This window comes from Leucopleurus acutus (genome assembly GCF_964270905.1).
Source record: "Leucopleurus acutus genome assembly, chromosome: 13".
NCBI lineage: Eukaryota > Metazoa > Chordata > Mammalia > Artiodactyla > Delphinidae > Leucopleurus > Leucopleurus acutus.
In genome coordinates this window covers 3059244-3075056 of record NC_139155.1, presented here as the reverse complement: position 1 = coordinate 3075056, position 15813 = coordinate 3059244, and the positions used below count along the sequence as shown (strand labels likewise).

Genomic DNA, 15813 nt, shown 5'->3' with positions numbered 1-15813 from the left:
CACCGCAATGAGAAGCCCACGCACCGCAACAAAGGGTAGCCCCCGCTCGCCGCAACCAGAGAAAGCCCGCGCTCAGCAACGAGGACCCAGTGCAGCCAAAAATAAAAATAAAAATAATAATAATAAAAAGCCCCTGGTTTCTGATTGGTCCCCAGAACTCGTGACCAGCTTGGGGACAAGGCCTGGGGCTGGCCGGGGCCCAACGCCCCTCCCACCCGTGGGACACTGACTTGAGACAGTGCAGCCTGACACAGGTGTAGGGACGACTGCATTTGGAAATGTGCTCTGAGAGCTCAGGAGCACAGGGTGAGCGTCGCTGGCCGTCACACATGTCGCTGGACAGAGCAGAGGACGCCCTGGGCTTCACATGCCCCCCCAGATCTGCTGAGTGCCGAGAACTCACGTTTCCTCGCCTGTAACAGGGTGAGGATGTCGTTCGATTCAGAGGGTTGCTGGGGAACAGACCTTACCTGGCTCCCCAGCTGGCGGGGGCAGGAGGGCCTCCACCTTCTGGGCAGACTCTTACCCCAGGATGCTGACAGGGCCTGTCCAGACATCATCACTGCATTTATTCTGTGTTCCTTTAGAAAATGAGTCTGTCTGGAAACAGGCTCACAGACAGAAAACAAACTTACGGTTACCAAAGGGGAAAGAGGGTGGGGAGATAAATTAGGAGTTTAGGACGAGCAGATACACATGACTATATTTAAAATAGGTAAACAGCAAGGCCCTACTGTGTAGCACAGGGAACTCTCCTCAATATTTTTTAATAACCTATAAGGGAAAAGAATCTGAAAAAGAATATGTCTATATATGTATAACTGAATCACTTTGCTGTACACCAGAAACTAACACAACACTGTAAATCAACTCTACTTCAATTTAAAAAAAAGAAAGAAACTGAAAACCGTATAAAGAGAAAGAAAGAAAATAAGTCTGTCTGAGTGGTGGGAGAGATCAGTTAGGCTCCTTAGTGGGTTTTAGATACGTCATTATATACATATATATATGCACGTTTGAAACAACAGATATCACATGGAAATAAACTCCTGGGTTGAGAAGTTCAGAGGATTAAACCTCAGGCATAATTGCATTCAGCGAAGGAGGGGTAGTTCTTACTGTACAAGATGCTGCCCTAATGTGCAAGGCTGCCAACCCCACACCAGCCGTCACGTGTGGACTCCAGCCATGAGCACGTGGGGTGTGTGTGTGTGAGTGTGTCGGGGTGACCACCTTCCAGGCCCTCAGCTGCCTCTGTGACCTGTCTTTCCACACTCTGTACATTAGTCTCTAATATAGAACGAAGCATGAAATTTGGTTAATCACTTACTGTGAATAAAACCTCATTTTCCTTCTCTTACCTTGGAAAAAGGGTGAGCTGAATGTTAATCTCCTCACTCTTAAAGAAAGTGAAATAATTCTACAGGAAATCAATTACAGACCTTTGCTCGGCCACCGCAGCGTCCTTGCACTTGCCTGTAGCCAGTGGCCCCTGCAGACCAGTCGCTGGCCCGCAGACACTGGTGCCGACACCGCGAGTCTGGAGGGGGTGAATGGAAGGGAGCAGAGGGCCCCTGGGCCAGGGAGGCTGTCCGGTGCCCACGGGAGGGGGACCTGTGGACTTGCGGACGCATCCAGGGCCAGGGAGGAGCGAGAAGGAGGGCCCTGGTTTGCTGACCTCTATTTAAAACACGCTGGACGGTACTTAGAGGCCAAACTTATGCACATGAGGGACTCAGGAAAAATTCAGGCAGCAAAGAAGGAAAACCAGCTGGGTCCCAATGCGCTAGTTCCCCCTCACGTCCTTCATGTTTACGCAGATGTAAATGGTTCTTAAAAGAAAGACAGCTGATCGCAAGTTGAATTCACAGGCTGAAAGCAGGGCCAGGCGTGGCGCCCACCTTCCCCCTCCCCCCGCCCCCCGAAATCTCAGCCCGTGGCTGGTTCACAGGGCACAGCCCTTCTTTTAAGATCACCCTACTTAACTCCGCTTCTAGTTTTCCTTGTTTGTACCCCGTTTACAAATGATGATGGGGACAAGGGAAGTTCCCCAACTCTCTTTTGCTCTGCTCTTGCTTCTACCTAATTTTAGTAACTTCACCCCAACCTACGTCCAGGTTCTTCTTTGAGGCTATTAATCTCCCCAGCTTTTCCACCATTTCATCTGCTTTAGTGTCACACCCCCAAACTTGACATTGGCTTCTTTATTGTTAACATAAGTGATTCATTATTACAAACAAAAGGTACAGAAAAAAAGTACACAGCTGGCGTACCTTTTCCCTCAAAAAAAGTGACACATTCCTTTCTTCGTCTAAAATCTCAAAATGTTTCAGAAATAAAACAAATTCCCTTCCCTTCATACAAACCCATCCTTCCTTAGACACAGGTAAGCAGCTTCCTGAGGCTGATGGACAGCCCACTTTGCGTGATTTCTGTATTTATTTCATCTCTGTGTGATCACGACAGGTAGTGTGTTCTTTCGTGTATTTAAAATTTTTCAGTAAATAGGACGATACTGTATTTATTCATCTGTAACTTGGCTGCTTTCCATTCAATCTATTGCTTTGATTTTGACCTGTATTGAGACCTGACCCCACACCGCACAGAGCCTGGCAGAGCTCCACCTTGAACCTCAGCTCTCATTTTGGGAGCCGTCAACCAGCCAACCCTTTCCACATTTTGTTCACATTTTGTTTATTGAATCTCGATTCAATAAACATTTAAACCATTTGAAAAAAAATACGTGGGCACAGCTAAAATAGTGCTGAGAGGGAAATTTATAGGATTAAAATGGTGACATTGAAAAGAGGAAAGGTACTGAAATCAATAATCTAAGTTCTGGGCTTCCCTGGTGGCGCAGTGGTTGAGAGTCTGCCTGCCGATGCAGGGGACGCGAGTTCGTGCCCCGGTCCAGGAAGATCCCACATCCCGCGGAGCCTGTGCGTCCAGAGCCTGTGCTCCGCAACGCGAGAGGCCACAACAGTGAGAGGCCCGCGTACCGCAAAAAAAAAATAATAATAATCTAAGTTCTAACGGATGAAACTAAAAAACCAAACCAAACCAAAAAACCTAAATATATCCAAAGAAAGTAGAAGGAAGCAAAGAGTAAAGATAAGAACAGAAACCAATGAAACCAAAAACAGGAAAATAGAGAAAAATCAATTAAACAAAGAGCTAGTTCTCTGAAAAAAAAATCAGTAAAATGGATCATGCTCTAGCAAGATTCTCACATAAAAGGAGAGAAGACAGAAATCATCACTATCAGGACTAAAACTAGGGATATCGCTACAGATCCTGCGGCGTTAAAAGGATAATAAAGGATTCTGTGAACAGTAGTGCACTCATAAATTCTACGGTTGACAAGAAATGAACCAATTCTTCGAAATCCACAAACTACCAAGATTCAACCAAGATGAAATATATAACTTGAATAATCTTACAACTATTCATGAAACTGTATGTGTAATTAGAAAATGCCCCTCCAAAGAAATCTCCAGCCCCAGATGGTTTCACTGGAAATTTCTACCCAACATTTAAAGAAGAATTAATGCCATTTTTACATAAACCCTTTCAGAAATTAGAACAGGAGGGAACACTTCCCAGCTTATTTTTATGGGGCTCATATTACGCTGATATCAAAACCAGCAAAGACTGTACAAAGCATGAAAACCACAGACCAATCTCTCTCATGAACTTAGAAGCAAAAATCCTCAACAAGATACTAGCGAAGTGAATCCAGCAACATATAAAAAAATTATACACGTGACCAAGTGGAATTTATTTCAGACATGCAAGGGTGGTTCAACACCGACGTGAACATTAATCAGTTTAATCCATCATACTAACAGGTTAAAGAGGAAAACTCACAGGAGCCTGTCAACTGACTGAAAGAATATCTGACAAAATCCGAGACCCATGCATGACAAAACCTCTCAGCAAGTTAGGAACAGAGGGGAACTACCTCAATGTCATGAGGAACTTCTACAAAAACCCTAAATAAATAAAGCTACGTCATACTTAGTGGTGAAAAAGTGAATGCTTTACCCCTCTGATCAGGAACAAGGCAAGGATGTCCACTCCTGCAGCTCTTCTTCAACAGAGCACTGGAAGTTCCAGTGCAACACAACAAGAAAAAGAAACTAGAAAGGATAGAGGTTGGAAAGGAAGAAATAACACTTTCCCATTTACAGGTAACATGACGGTCTGCATGGATAGCACAAGGAATCTACCCCTGAAATCTAGACACTTAGTGAGGGAGTTGGGCAAGGTCTCAGGACACAAGGTCAGCACACAAAAATCATCCACATTTGTGTAAACTAACAACACACATGTAGAAACTGAAGTTAAAAACATGACAGTATTTAAAAATAACTCAAAAAAAGAGAAATATTTAGGTATACTCTTAAAAAAAAACCCAGATTCAGAATCTATACGCTGAAAATTACAAAATACTGATGAAAGAAACAAAAGCACATCTAAATAAACAGAGACAACCTGTGATCACAGCGTGGAAGACTCCACACGGTAAAACCGTTAATTTTCCCCAAGTCCATCTATAGATTTGATGAAATTCCTATAAAAATTCCACCAAGGGTTTTGTGGACACAAACAAGCTTATTCTAAAATGTATGGAATGGTGCAGGAGCCAGCACAGCTAACAGGATTTTGATAAAGAAAGAAGGGGAAGGACTCACGCTACCTGATGGTAAGGTTCACCCTCCAGCCACAGAAACCAGCACAGTGTGGTCCTGGTGCCGCAACAGACACCTCGATCAAGGGAACAGATCAGGGAAACCAGAAATAGACCCACACAAACATGGGGACACGATTTTTGACAAAGATGCAAAAGCAATTCTATGGGGGAAGGATCATCTTTTCAACAAACAGTCCTGGAGCAATTCGACATTCCTAGATAGGCACAAAAACCAAACCAAACCAAAACCCTCCACCTAGACCTCACTCCTTATACAAAATTAACTGGAAATGGACAACAGACTTCAGTGTAAAATGTAGAACCATAAAGCATGTAGGGGGAAAAAAAAAAGGAGAAAATCTTCCAGACTCAGGCTAGGTGACGGGTTCTTGCATTTCACACCCAAATCACAATCCATAAAAGGAAAACATTAATAAACTGGATCTCATCGAAATGACAAACTTTCTTCCTGCAGAAGACTCTGCAGAGGTAGAAGTCAAGCTAAACTGACAGTAACTGCAAACCACAACCAGGAGCCGTATTCAGAACATACAAGGAACTAACGAGACGGAACAACCCCATCAGAAAAAGGGCAAAGACGCGAACAGGCTGCTCGTTGAGAGGACGTGCAGAGGGCAGACGCACACACGGAAAGACGGGCATCATTATCCGTGAGAGAAACGCAGACTAAAATCACGGTGAAGTATCGCCGCACACCTGTTAGAGGCTCAAATAAAAAACAGTGACGGTGCCAAAGGCCGTCGTGGAGATCCTGGATCACTCACACCTGGCTGGTGGGATGCAAAACGGTGCAGCCGTTCTGGAAGAGGGGAGGGCAGTTTCTTGCGAAATGGAATACGTGTTTGCTATCTGACTCAGCAATGGCACTCTTGCTTGGGCATTTATCCCGGAGAAATGAAAACTGTGTTCACACAAAAACCTGTACGTGGACGGTCACAGCAGCTTTACTCAAATAGCCCCAAACTGGAAACCCTCAAAGGGCAAATGCTTAAAACCAAAACACTACGGGAGCAGGGTGGGCATCCATTCCACGGAATACTACTCATCAATAAAAAAAGAACAAGCTATCAGTATACTCCACGACTTGGAGAGATCTCAGGAGAATTGCAGTCAGTGAAAAAAGCCAATCACAAAAGATTGCATAACTCTACTTAAATAGCATTCTTGAAATGATGAAATTATAGAAAATGGGGAACGGATTAGTGGTTGCCAAGGGCATCGGGAGGGAGAAGGGGGAAGTTGGCTGTGGCCATAAAGGGCAGCCCTAGGGAATTTGTGATGGAGCTGTCCCTGCCTGAGGTGGGTGGTCACACGACTGTACATGTGTGATAAAATTACATAGAACTACACACAGACACACACACGTAAACTAGCGAAATCTGACATCTCAACACAGCTGATGGATTGTACCAATGTTAATCTCCTGGATGTGATACTGCCTATAGTTTTGCAAGATGTTCTGAAGCATGTATGGATCTCTCTCTATTATTTCTCACAATTGCATGTGAATCTACAATCATCTCAAAATAAAAAGTTTTAAAAAATTGCTTCCATGAGCAACCTTTGTATGTGCCCTATGCACTCAGACCAGGTTCTCCCTAGAGGGTGAACTTTGGAGTGAAATCACGAGGTCATAGGGAATGTCCGTCATCAGCTTTCCTGGATTCTTCTCTAAAGTGTCTGTTTTTATTTACACTCCTACTCACAATAATGTGAGTTCTCACTTCTCTACATCTTCCTCGGTACTTGGTATAGTCAGAATTTAAAATTTTTACCAGTATGATGGATACGAAAAATTATCCCATCTGATGTGATTTTTGACTCCCTGGGAACTAGTGGGTTAAACATCTTTTCATATTTTACTAGCCCATCTGGGTTTTCTCTTCTAGGCCAGGTTGTTCAGGCACATCTTTTTCTATTGGGCAGTTTGTTTTATATTGCTGAATTTTAGAATGTTTGATACATTCCAGATACCTCACCTAAGTCTGTTTATCCTCATTCTCTAGGCATCCATCTTTTTTTTTTTTTAATAATAGAGCCTCACACTTACTCAGAGGTGTTCACAGAGTCCAGATCCATATTTATGAATTTGTAGAAATTACTGACTCTGAGACTTTGCTAAAAGCTTCAGGATATGCACTGTTCCCTATTCCTGGTTGCAGCGTGAGCTCTGGATGTGGCCTCACCTCACGCCTGAGAGCTGCAGCCTCCTGTCTGGTCGGCCTCTCCAGCCCCAATTCCTTGCGATAAGTCACTCTTGTGCATCTCCCATTGATTCCGTGTCTCTGGCTAAAGCCTGACAGCTACATGTTTAGGTGGAGTTTGAATTCTGCTCATCTCTGCTGAATGGGACCACCAGGGTCTCCCTGTGTATAATTACTGTTGCTTTAAACTCACCTCCTGGGGCCCCAAACTCAGGCTGATTTAAGCTTCCTTCAGTGGCTCTCACGGACCAGTAGAAGTGTCTTCCTGCTTAATGACTACTTACTAAAAAGCGTACTGAGGAATTAAGAGAACGGTCTTTCCTTCTTTACTGTCAACTTTACTGAGGAAGTTAAGGAAAAGATGACTAACAGAGACCTGACAGCAGCCTTCGAGGCTAATCACCCTGAAGAGGAAGCATATTTTGTTGGGCGTGGCCGCTCATCAGCGGTGGAATTTTAACAGACAGAGAAGTGCAAGGTAGCCCTGTGGGTTTTTTAAGGCGTCCTACCTGCCCTGCAGGGCAGCAACAAAGGGCTGGTGGCAGGTTCCCAGAACTGAGTCCTGGGCACCCTGGGTGTCTCCATGCCTTGGTTTCCTAGTCAGTAAAAATGAGGGTACTGATAGGGTAGTTATATCAAATGAGGGGATCCCAGGGCACCCCGCCTATCAGTGAGGTGATGCATTGCCCTAAGAAGACAGCCTGGCAACTTGTAAGTGGTCAAAAATGCTACCTGGACACGTGGGTGGAAAAGGCACAGAGACGGTGGCTGACACTGTCAAATTTTTAAAGAATCTAAAGAGAAACTAAAAGTCAAACAACAAAAGGTTTCTAAAGTGGATTTGAACCAAACAGCTTTTGTTTAACCCTGAGTTAATAAAAGGAGTTATTTCAGAACAGGTAAACCGTTGGGAGTGACTGTTAGCCAACACCTTACAATAATTTTGAACTGGATTCCCTCCCTTCAGGTTTTGGTTTATCCCACTTAAAAAAAAATACGACTGATGAGCACTTCTCCTGGGTTGGGAGAAACACAGCTGTGAGGCTGCGGCCCACCTGCTGGTTCTTTGGGCCCATCCCTCCCTGAAGAGCTGCTCTGTCCCAGGCTCCCGCTGGCTCTGCACCTGGGTCACCTCGTCCGAGGAGGCCCCCAGCACTCAGAGGTGGTCCTGCCAGGGAGAAGGGGGGTCAGGACTGAGCCCGATTCAGGGGGGGTCCCAGACTTGTGGGTCACTCTGTAAACTATCTCCCTGAGCTGGGGGGCTAAAATCTTCTCCAAAACCCACAGGTCTTAAATAGGACGCACCCTAAAGTTCCCTCCACCTGAAAATCTCTCTTTCTAGGCCAGGTGTGGGTATCCCTGGCCAGAACAGCCAGGGGCACCCCTGCACCGTGTTTACACCTCTCCCAGCACATCCCGGCTGTGGCCCGTGCCTTCCACAGCTGCAGAGGCAAACTGAACAGACGTTGTCGATTCTCACGTTGTAGCATTTGGAAAACAGAGAACCAGGAACCAGAAAGCGCTTATTTCCTGCCAGACTCCTACTGAGATCACCAAAGAAACGCAAACGTGGTTCCCAGCCCCACTCTGCCTTCTGAAAGGAGGTGAAAGGAGACGCTAAAAGAAACGAGGCAGTGCCACCAGCAGCCCAAAGGACCCAGAGCCACTGAATGTCAGGGAATCGTGCAGATCACAGGGCACCCTAAGGGCCACCCAACCCGGCGCCGGGCCCAGGGGGCTTCGCGCCCGGGGGCGCCAGGCGCACAGGTGGGCGCAGGTGGGCGCAGGCGGCGCGGCCCGAGCCGGGACGGGCCCCCGGAAGGCGGAAGCCCGGAGAGTCGCCTGTCGCCGCCCTCGGCGCTCAAAAGGAAACTGGTCTTCGGCTCGAGGGGCGGGAGGGGACAGGGGGGGCGGCAGGAGTCGTCCGCTCGGCTCCAGGTGTGTCATTAAGAAGCACTTTAGGCTGGTGGGGACCCCTGCCTGGCCGAAAGCTCGCCAACAGCGCGCGTTCCCAGCCCGCCCGGGGCGGCCTCCTTGACCTCTGTCACCTCTCACCCGAAACTCTACCCTCACCCCCTCCCACGCTCTGCCCGCGACCCCGGCCGCCGGGCCCGGCCGAGCCCACACCTGGACACCCGTTGGGGACAGCCCCGCCGCTCTGGCTCGGCGTCTACACCCGCGCCCACCTCTCGCAGGGCGGCCGCCCGGCTGCCACCTGCCGCCACCTGCGCCGCCGCCCGGGGGAGCCCCGCGGCCGGGTCCCAGCTCCGAGGGCGCATAGGGGCCCTCCCGCCCCCGGCGAGGGTCACCCACCGTGCTGCGCTCGCCGCTCCCCGGCCGAGGGCGCCGCGGGGTCCAGGCCGCCTCCTCGCCGCGCGGGCCCCAAGCGCGCGGGGTCCCGGGGCGCCGGCGCCGCCTTCCGGGTCGGGCACGCGGGCCGCCGGGGCCGCAGGCTCGTCCTCGCTGGCGCGCGGCGGCGACTGACGGCGGCGGCTCCGAGCGCCGGGCGCGCCCGCCGCCCCGCCCCCGCCCCCCGGGCTTCCTGCGAGCCAGGTAAACACGGCCGGGCCGGGCTGAGCCGCCCCACCTGTTGCCCGCCGGCCGGGACCACCTCCGGGCGGCTCTGCCACGCGGGCTTGCTGCACTCACGGGCCCCGCGCGGGGGCAGCCCTTGGAGGCGGGCGCGGACTCCGGCCGGGGCTGAACTGCGGCTCTTTGAGCCTCTGCTCGCGGCTGAGCCTCCGAGTCACCCCGCCCGAGCGCGCAGGGAGGGAGCCCTGAGAGCAGCTGCTCCACAGCCCGCTCCACGGCCGCCAGCGCCGGCTCCAGGGGCCCCAGCAACGCCTGGCCCCTGGAGAGCACCCGGGGAGCTCTCGTGCATCCCAGCACCCGGACAGGTGCTCCGCTGGAGAACACAGGCTTCCCGAAGGAGGCCAGCGAAGAGCGCTCGCAAAGCAGACCAGAAGACGCGCATTTGGAAGGGCGGCCCTGGGGCCTGCGGCCTGAAGCATCTACTGGCTTGTGGTCAGTGTCATCCTCTTGGTCCGGAGGAAGCCTCTTGTTTGGACCTTAGTCACCTGCACACAGTCTGGTGGTCCTTTCCCCTGCATTCTCACCGTCCTCCTGATGGTGGAAAAGTAGGATGTTGAGGGGAGACACAGACCAGACCGAGACCCTGGCGTCCCCCATGGCTTAGATTCCAGGTCAGGGAATTGAATCTGACGCTTTCCCGGAGCCCTCAGGGACCCAACCTGGTTATTAGGGGGAGGGGAAGTGTGGTGCTTGGTGAGACCCAGCTCTGGTCCCCCCGGGCCGGCCAGAAGGGCCCCAGCTCCCAGTGTGGTGTCAGGGCTGTCTTCCCCAAGCATCCGCCCTCACAGGCCGGGCGTCTAGCAACCACGTTCCAATGCTGGTGATTCTAAGAGAAATGTGTCCACTGTCCCAGAAATATTTGATCCTTTCCTCAGAAAAGGTTGGCCAGGGGGTTTCAGGAATTAGAGAGGGGAGGTCAGCAGGGCTGCGGAGCAGGGATGCTGGCTGTGCCGAAGACAAAGTTTGCCTGTTCCCAGTTCTCCGTCCAAGCCTTCAGCCCACTTGCAGCAGAGGGTGGACGGGCGGGGCTAAGGGGGCCAGAGGAGCCCAAGGGTGTGCGGGGCAGTGACTCTGACCCGGGCCGCTTCCGGGTCCCCGACTCAAGTCACTCTTCCCCCCCAACCCCGATATTTCTTAAAGCTCAAGCCATAGTGCGTTCCATTTGGATGCCGGTTTTAGGATCACAAAGCACTTCTTCTCCCCGCAGATGTCTCCTTGCTTCTTCCTAGGGTCACTGGGATTTGGGAAGAAGGGCTCCTGCCCTGCAGACATCAGTGAAGACTGGATATTGGGGAGTCCAGGCCACAGGGAAGCAGCAGGGTTTGTCCCGCCTCATGCTGTGTAGAAACCTCGCATAAGCCAACAGCCGTCTCTGCAAATGTCAGGCTTGCCAAGCTCCAGTTAAGTGCTTTTTAAAGTATTTATAAGATCCCACCATGCCTATATTTGGGGGATATAATGCCCCCAAATGCATGGGAACTTCAAGGAAAATGTATATGAGGGAACGAGGAACACAATTTAATAAAGTGACAGATGGACTTCCCTGGTGGCACAGTGGTTAAGAATCTGCCTGCCAATGAGGGAACACGGGTTCAAGCCCTGGGCCGGGAAGATCCCACCTGCCGCGGAGCAACTAAGCCCGCGAGCCACAACTACTGAACCTGCACGCAGCAACAAAGACCCACCCAGCCAAAAATAAATACATTAAATTAATAAATAATTTATATAAAAAATTAAAAAAATAAAGTGACTGGTGGGCATTTGGAAGGTCCGTCATGCCAGGGAAAGGACCCAGGGAGTAGGAAAGCAAGCGCTTCCCTGGGAGGGGTGTCACGCTTCACATGAAGATGGCCTTGCATCTTTGAGCGCAATGACGGAGATTGATTTTATTCAAAATGGGTCTTTTGACAGGTAAAAGATAAATGATCCAAACTTCATTGTCTCTGATATTTCTAAGAAAAATATGGCCGTTCCCTCCACCTCTTACTGCTTTTCACGTAACGAGGGCAACAGCCTTCAGCATTTCGTGTCGTAGCGGGGAGCACAAAGTTTCCTGCATGATACACCTTCAGTTCGTTTTTTCAGTTCGTTTTTTCAGTCCTATTAAACTGCATATTACCCAAACTGAAGGAAGAGAGGAAGCTAAATAATTTCCAAGAGACCACACTGCATGCATTTTGAGTTTCTAAAGAATTTTCTTCATCGACAGATTTACCTTTGTAATTATATTTTTGCTTACAAAAGCCCTGAAATCACTTTCATCTCTGGTTTGTAATTAACAGTTTGCTGGTGATATCCACAAACTGTTAATCCACTTAATTTCCAGTTAATCCACTTAAATTCCAGTTAATAACTGGACAGGTTCTGCTGTGATCATGATTGCAAGAAATTAGGTGCATGAACTCCACAAAGTGCAACATAAAAAATTATGTAAACAAGGAAAGCGTTTGAGGGAGGCTTCTAGACTACAACCAGACACACACACATTCACACACACAACCACACACATACAACCACATACACACACACAAGCCACTTCTCACTTCACTTCTTTTTATCCAGGAAAAAAAAGAAAGGAAAGGAGATTTGTACACGTTTGACTGTGTGGGAAAAAACAAAAAAACTTTCACACATTTTCTACCATCAATTTTTTGACACTGCTGTTTACAGTGTCAAAAATACAGTGTCAAAATACAAACTGTTTTACAAAGGGTACACACACACACACATATAGTATTTTTCTTTAACCATAGCTCCCTAATTTTATTAATAAAAATAAAAGCAAACAGCTTTCCGTAAGATCCAAGTCACTCTTCAACTGCAGAAGTAGATTCTGGATTCAGTGTATTTTTGAAGGAACTCTGTACACGTTCAATAGATATCATCCTCCCACTCTAATTGCTTCTAGAATTTCTTCTCCCAGGGAGCTCTCAACCCTGAATGGCCTGTTGTCAACCCGCCTGGTGAGCTCGGGGGCTCATCTGCGCTGACAAGCAGAGGCTTGACGATCCTGGGTGTCGTGTGGCAGGTGTAGCTTCCACACGTGGCCCCAACGCCATCCCAATCCCACAAATCCCTCGTTCTCCTTCCTCTGTGCCTTCGAGGCCGGTGCCATGGAAAAGGAGGAGGTGAGTCTCTGCCCTTGAACCTGGGCACATCCCTGTGACGGCCCCAGCCGTGGAGTCAGGCCCTGGATTTCTGGGGCGAGGTCACAGCAGTGCCGAGCACATCTGCTTTCCTCTTCAGGGCCAGCGCCCTCGGAACCCAGCCACCGTCCTCTAAGGACAGCCTGTGCCAGCCCAGGAGACACCAGCGGCTTTCAGAAGGGACCCCGCCTGAGTCGCTGTGGCCTCTGGGTCCCCCCAGCTGAGGTCCCAGGCCTCACGGAGCAGGAATTGTCTGCCCTTCCTGTGTGCTCCCCGCACCCCTGACCCCCCGAATCTGCGAGCACGGTGACACGGTTGCGCGGTGACACAGGCCAAGGAGCCTGGGCCCCCGGGCCCAGAAGACATGGGGAGGACCCGGCCCTGGAGACTCGAGAGGGAGCGCGCCCGCCCCTTCATTCCGGACTTCAGCTCCAGGACAGCGACAGAGGCTCTTTCCGTTGTTTTGAGCCACCCGGTTTGTGGCACTTTGATACGGCTGCCCCTGGAAGCAAACTCATGGAGTCACAGAAGGAAAAATAGAGGACCAGCCGTTCGCGTAAAGAAACCTCACGTGAACGGGGACAGGACAATTTGATGATAGAAACGGTGGGGCGTGGGATGAAGGAGGGAAGGGGAGGCCAGAGGGAGGCACCCTGGGGCCTGATCTGGGACTTCGATCTGGGACCCCGGCCACCTGGGCCCCGAGAGTCTTCCCCACCTGCCGTCCTCCTGGTTCAGGCAGGTGGGCTGCAGCTTCAGGCCCCCAAGGCTGGGCCAGCCCCGGAGCATCTACCTGCGCACCTGGAAGGCCCAGCAGGCGGGTGGGCAGGGAGCCAGCCTGAGGTCCGAGAGGACCCGAGGGTCTCCCTGCTGTGCTTCTTGGGGTGCAGGGCCGCGGGGGAAGGGGGAGGGCAGGGGCACCAGCCCGGGCAAGCACGGAGGTGCGAGATGCTGAGGAGCTGCGGGTTTCAGGGGTGTGACCTTGTGGAGGGGCTGTGAGGCCAGGCTGCCCTGGAGCAAAGGGTTGAGGCCGAGGAAGCTTCAGGACGGTCATTCCACAGCTCTGCGGAGTGGATTCCCAGGAGAGATTGGGGCGGAGAGAACCCTCAGGAGAAGAATAGTGACCATAAAAGTGAGCTGACCGCTGGAGGCGTCACCTGCTTCCAGCAGCACTGAGGCAACTCCCTGCATCAGCCCTGGGTCCTCACGGCGCCTCTGGGATGAGATCCCCGATTCCCATGGTTCCCAGCGTCCGGGGCTGCCCGCGGCGCCCGCTGAAGGGGACACTGCTCGGGGGCCTGCGTCTCTGCTGTCAGGACCACCTGCCCGTCAAGCCCTGGGAAGGGGCCTGGCTGGTGGACCCGTGGTCCATACCTGCTGCCGTCGTCAGAAGGACTGGGGTCAGACTTCAGAGGCTGGTGGGCCGGCTGCAGAGCCCACGGGCTTCCCTCTTTGCTAAAGGCAGAGAGCAGGCAGTCCCTGCTGGACGGGGCGGGGGAGGGGGGCTGAGGAAGAGGGCGAGGTCCCGGTGACACTCAGACCCCTGGCAGGATGGCCGAGATGGGGAACATCGGAGGAAGAGCAGGTCTGATGGAGACACGGGGGAGGGTGGTTCTTGAAGGGCAGGCCGGATGCCGGGGTCCTGGCGGCTCAGATAACACACCCAAGTTCTCTCGCTCCCAGGCACGCAGGGTGTCACCTTACACACATTCCCAGCCGGGCTCACAGCCCTCCGTCTCCCAGCGGCTGGCCGTGGGCACTCTGTGAAGCCCCCTCTGCAGTGCCACGCCCCCCATGGGCTGGGACACGTCTCCTTGGGGTCCCGATGTCCCCATGATTGCCCCACTGCTGTGTGTGCTGGGGGGGTGGGGCACACCCAACAGAAAGACCACAGGAGGGAGGGCCTGCCTCTGTGTCAGTTAGTAACAAACAGCCAGTGTGAGTGGGCAAGTGCCAATAAGGGGGCCACAGGGGGTGGGGGACGCAGGGGACCGGGATAGGAAGTGCTGGATGGGGGGGCGGATTCTTTCAATCCAAATGGAAGGGAGTGAGGGAGCATATCTCGGGGTGTGGGGGTGGGGGAGTGCATTCTGGGACACATCAGTGGTAAGTGCAAAGGCCCCGGGGTGGCAGGTGCAAAGGCCCCAGGGTGGCAGGTGCAGACACCCTGGGGCGGCAGGTGCAAAGGCCCCAGGGTGGCAGGTGCAAAGGCCCCAGGGTGGCAGGCGCAGACACCCTGGGGCGGCAGGTGCAAAGGCCCTATGGTGGCAGGGATGCCTGTGTATTCAGAGAACCGTGGGAGCCACCGTGCTGGAGGGAGCGTGTTAAGAGGCAGGTCGGCTATTCGGGGCGGGGGTCACACAGAGGGCCTTGCCGTCCACTGCAGCTGCTCTGGGTCTTGCTTGGAGGGGGCTGAAGTTTGGGGATAGACTGGAGTAGGGAAAAGCAGAAGCAGGAAGTCAGTTAGAACCTGCTGCAGTGGTCCCGGGTGGAGGTGGAGCCGGTGCTGGGTGTTCGTACGGGTAAGAGCCAGGGTGGGCTGACAGATTACAGGCGGGGCGAGGGCCAGGGAGGAGGGTCCGAATGGCCCGGGCTCGGTCTGAGCAGCTGCAGGATGATGTCAGCACCAACGAGGGGGTCAGGAGCTCTCTTTTGCTCGTGCCTCTTAGGAGTCCAAGGGAGATGGGGTGCGTGTTTGATTCGGAGGTCCTGATGGGAGCTACAGTTTGGGGGAGTTGTCTCTTACATGGGCACCTTGTGAGTCTGGAGACCGGCTGAGGTCACTTGGGGAGTGAATCAACTGGAGAACAGAGCATCCGACAGCTCATCCCAACACTGAAGACCAGGCAGATGGGGGACCGGGGTGGGGGGCGCGAGAAGGGCGTGCAGAAGGGGCCTCTGGAGGAGAGATGGCCGAGGGCTGATGAGGTGACGGGCTTTTGTGCATGGACCAGACCGGGGTGTGGAGGGGGGACATCCTGACTGGAGTGGGGTGGCATCCCCTGCCCCAGGGAGTTTTTGTAAAGGGAGGAAAGAAAGGGTTCTATTTTAGGATGAGAGAAAGGACAGCATGTTTGAACGCTGGTTGGAATCTTCCAGACAGAAGGATCTGCTGTTCCCTGTGTTCACATTCGAAAGTGCTTCTTAAAGATAGTAA

The 15813-nt window shown here is 51.9% G+C and overlaps 1 protein-coding gene across 2 annotated transcripts in view; it reads right to left on the bottom strand.

Annotated features, from left to right (window-relative positions):
- MBP (myelin basic protein) overlaps positions 1–15813 on the bottom strand; it is a 423042-nt gene that overhangs the window by 102220 nt on the left and 305009 nt on the right. The window contains exon 1 of one of the 2 annotated variants that reach the window (XM_082853265.1): positions 9232–9372. The exons of the other annotated variant lie outside the window; for it this stretch is intronic. The gene's annotated coding sequence lies outside the window, so the exon portion shown is untranslated. Of the gene's footprint in view, positions 1–9231; positions 9373–15813 lie in introns of those variants that run through there. 2 annotated transcript variants of the gene reach the window in all.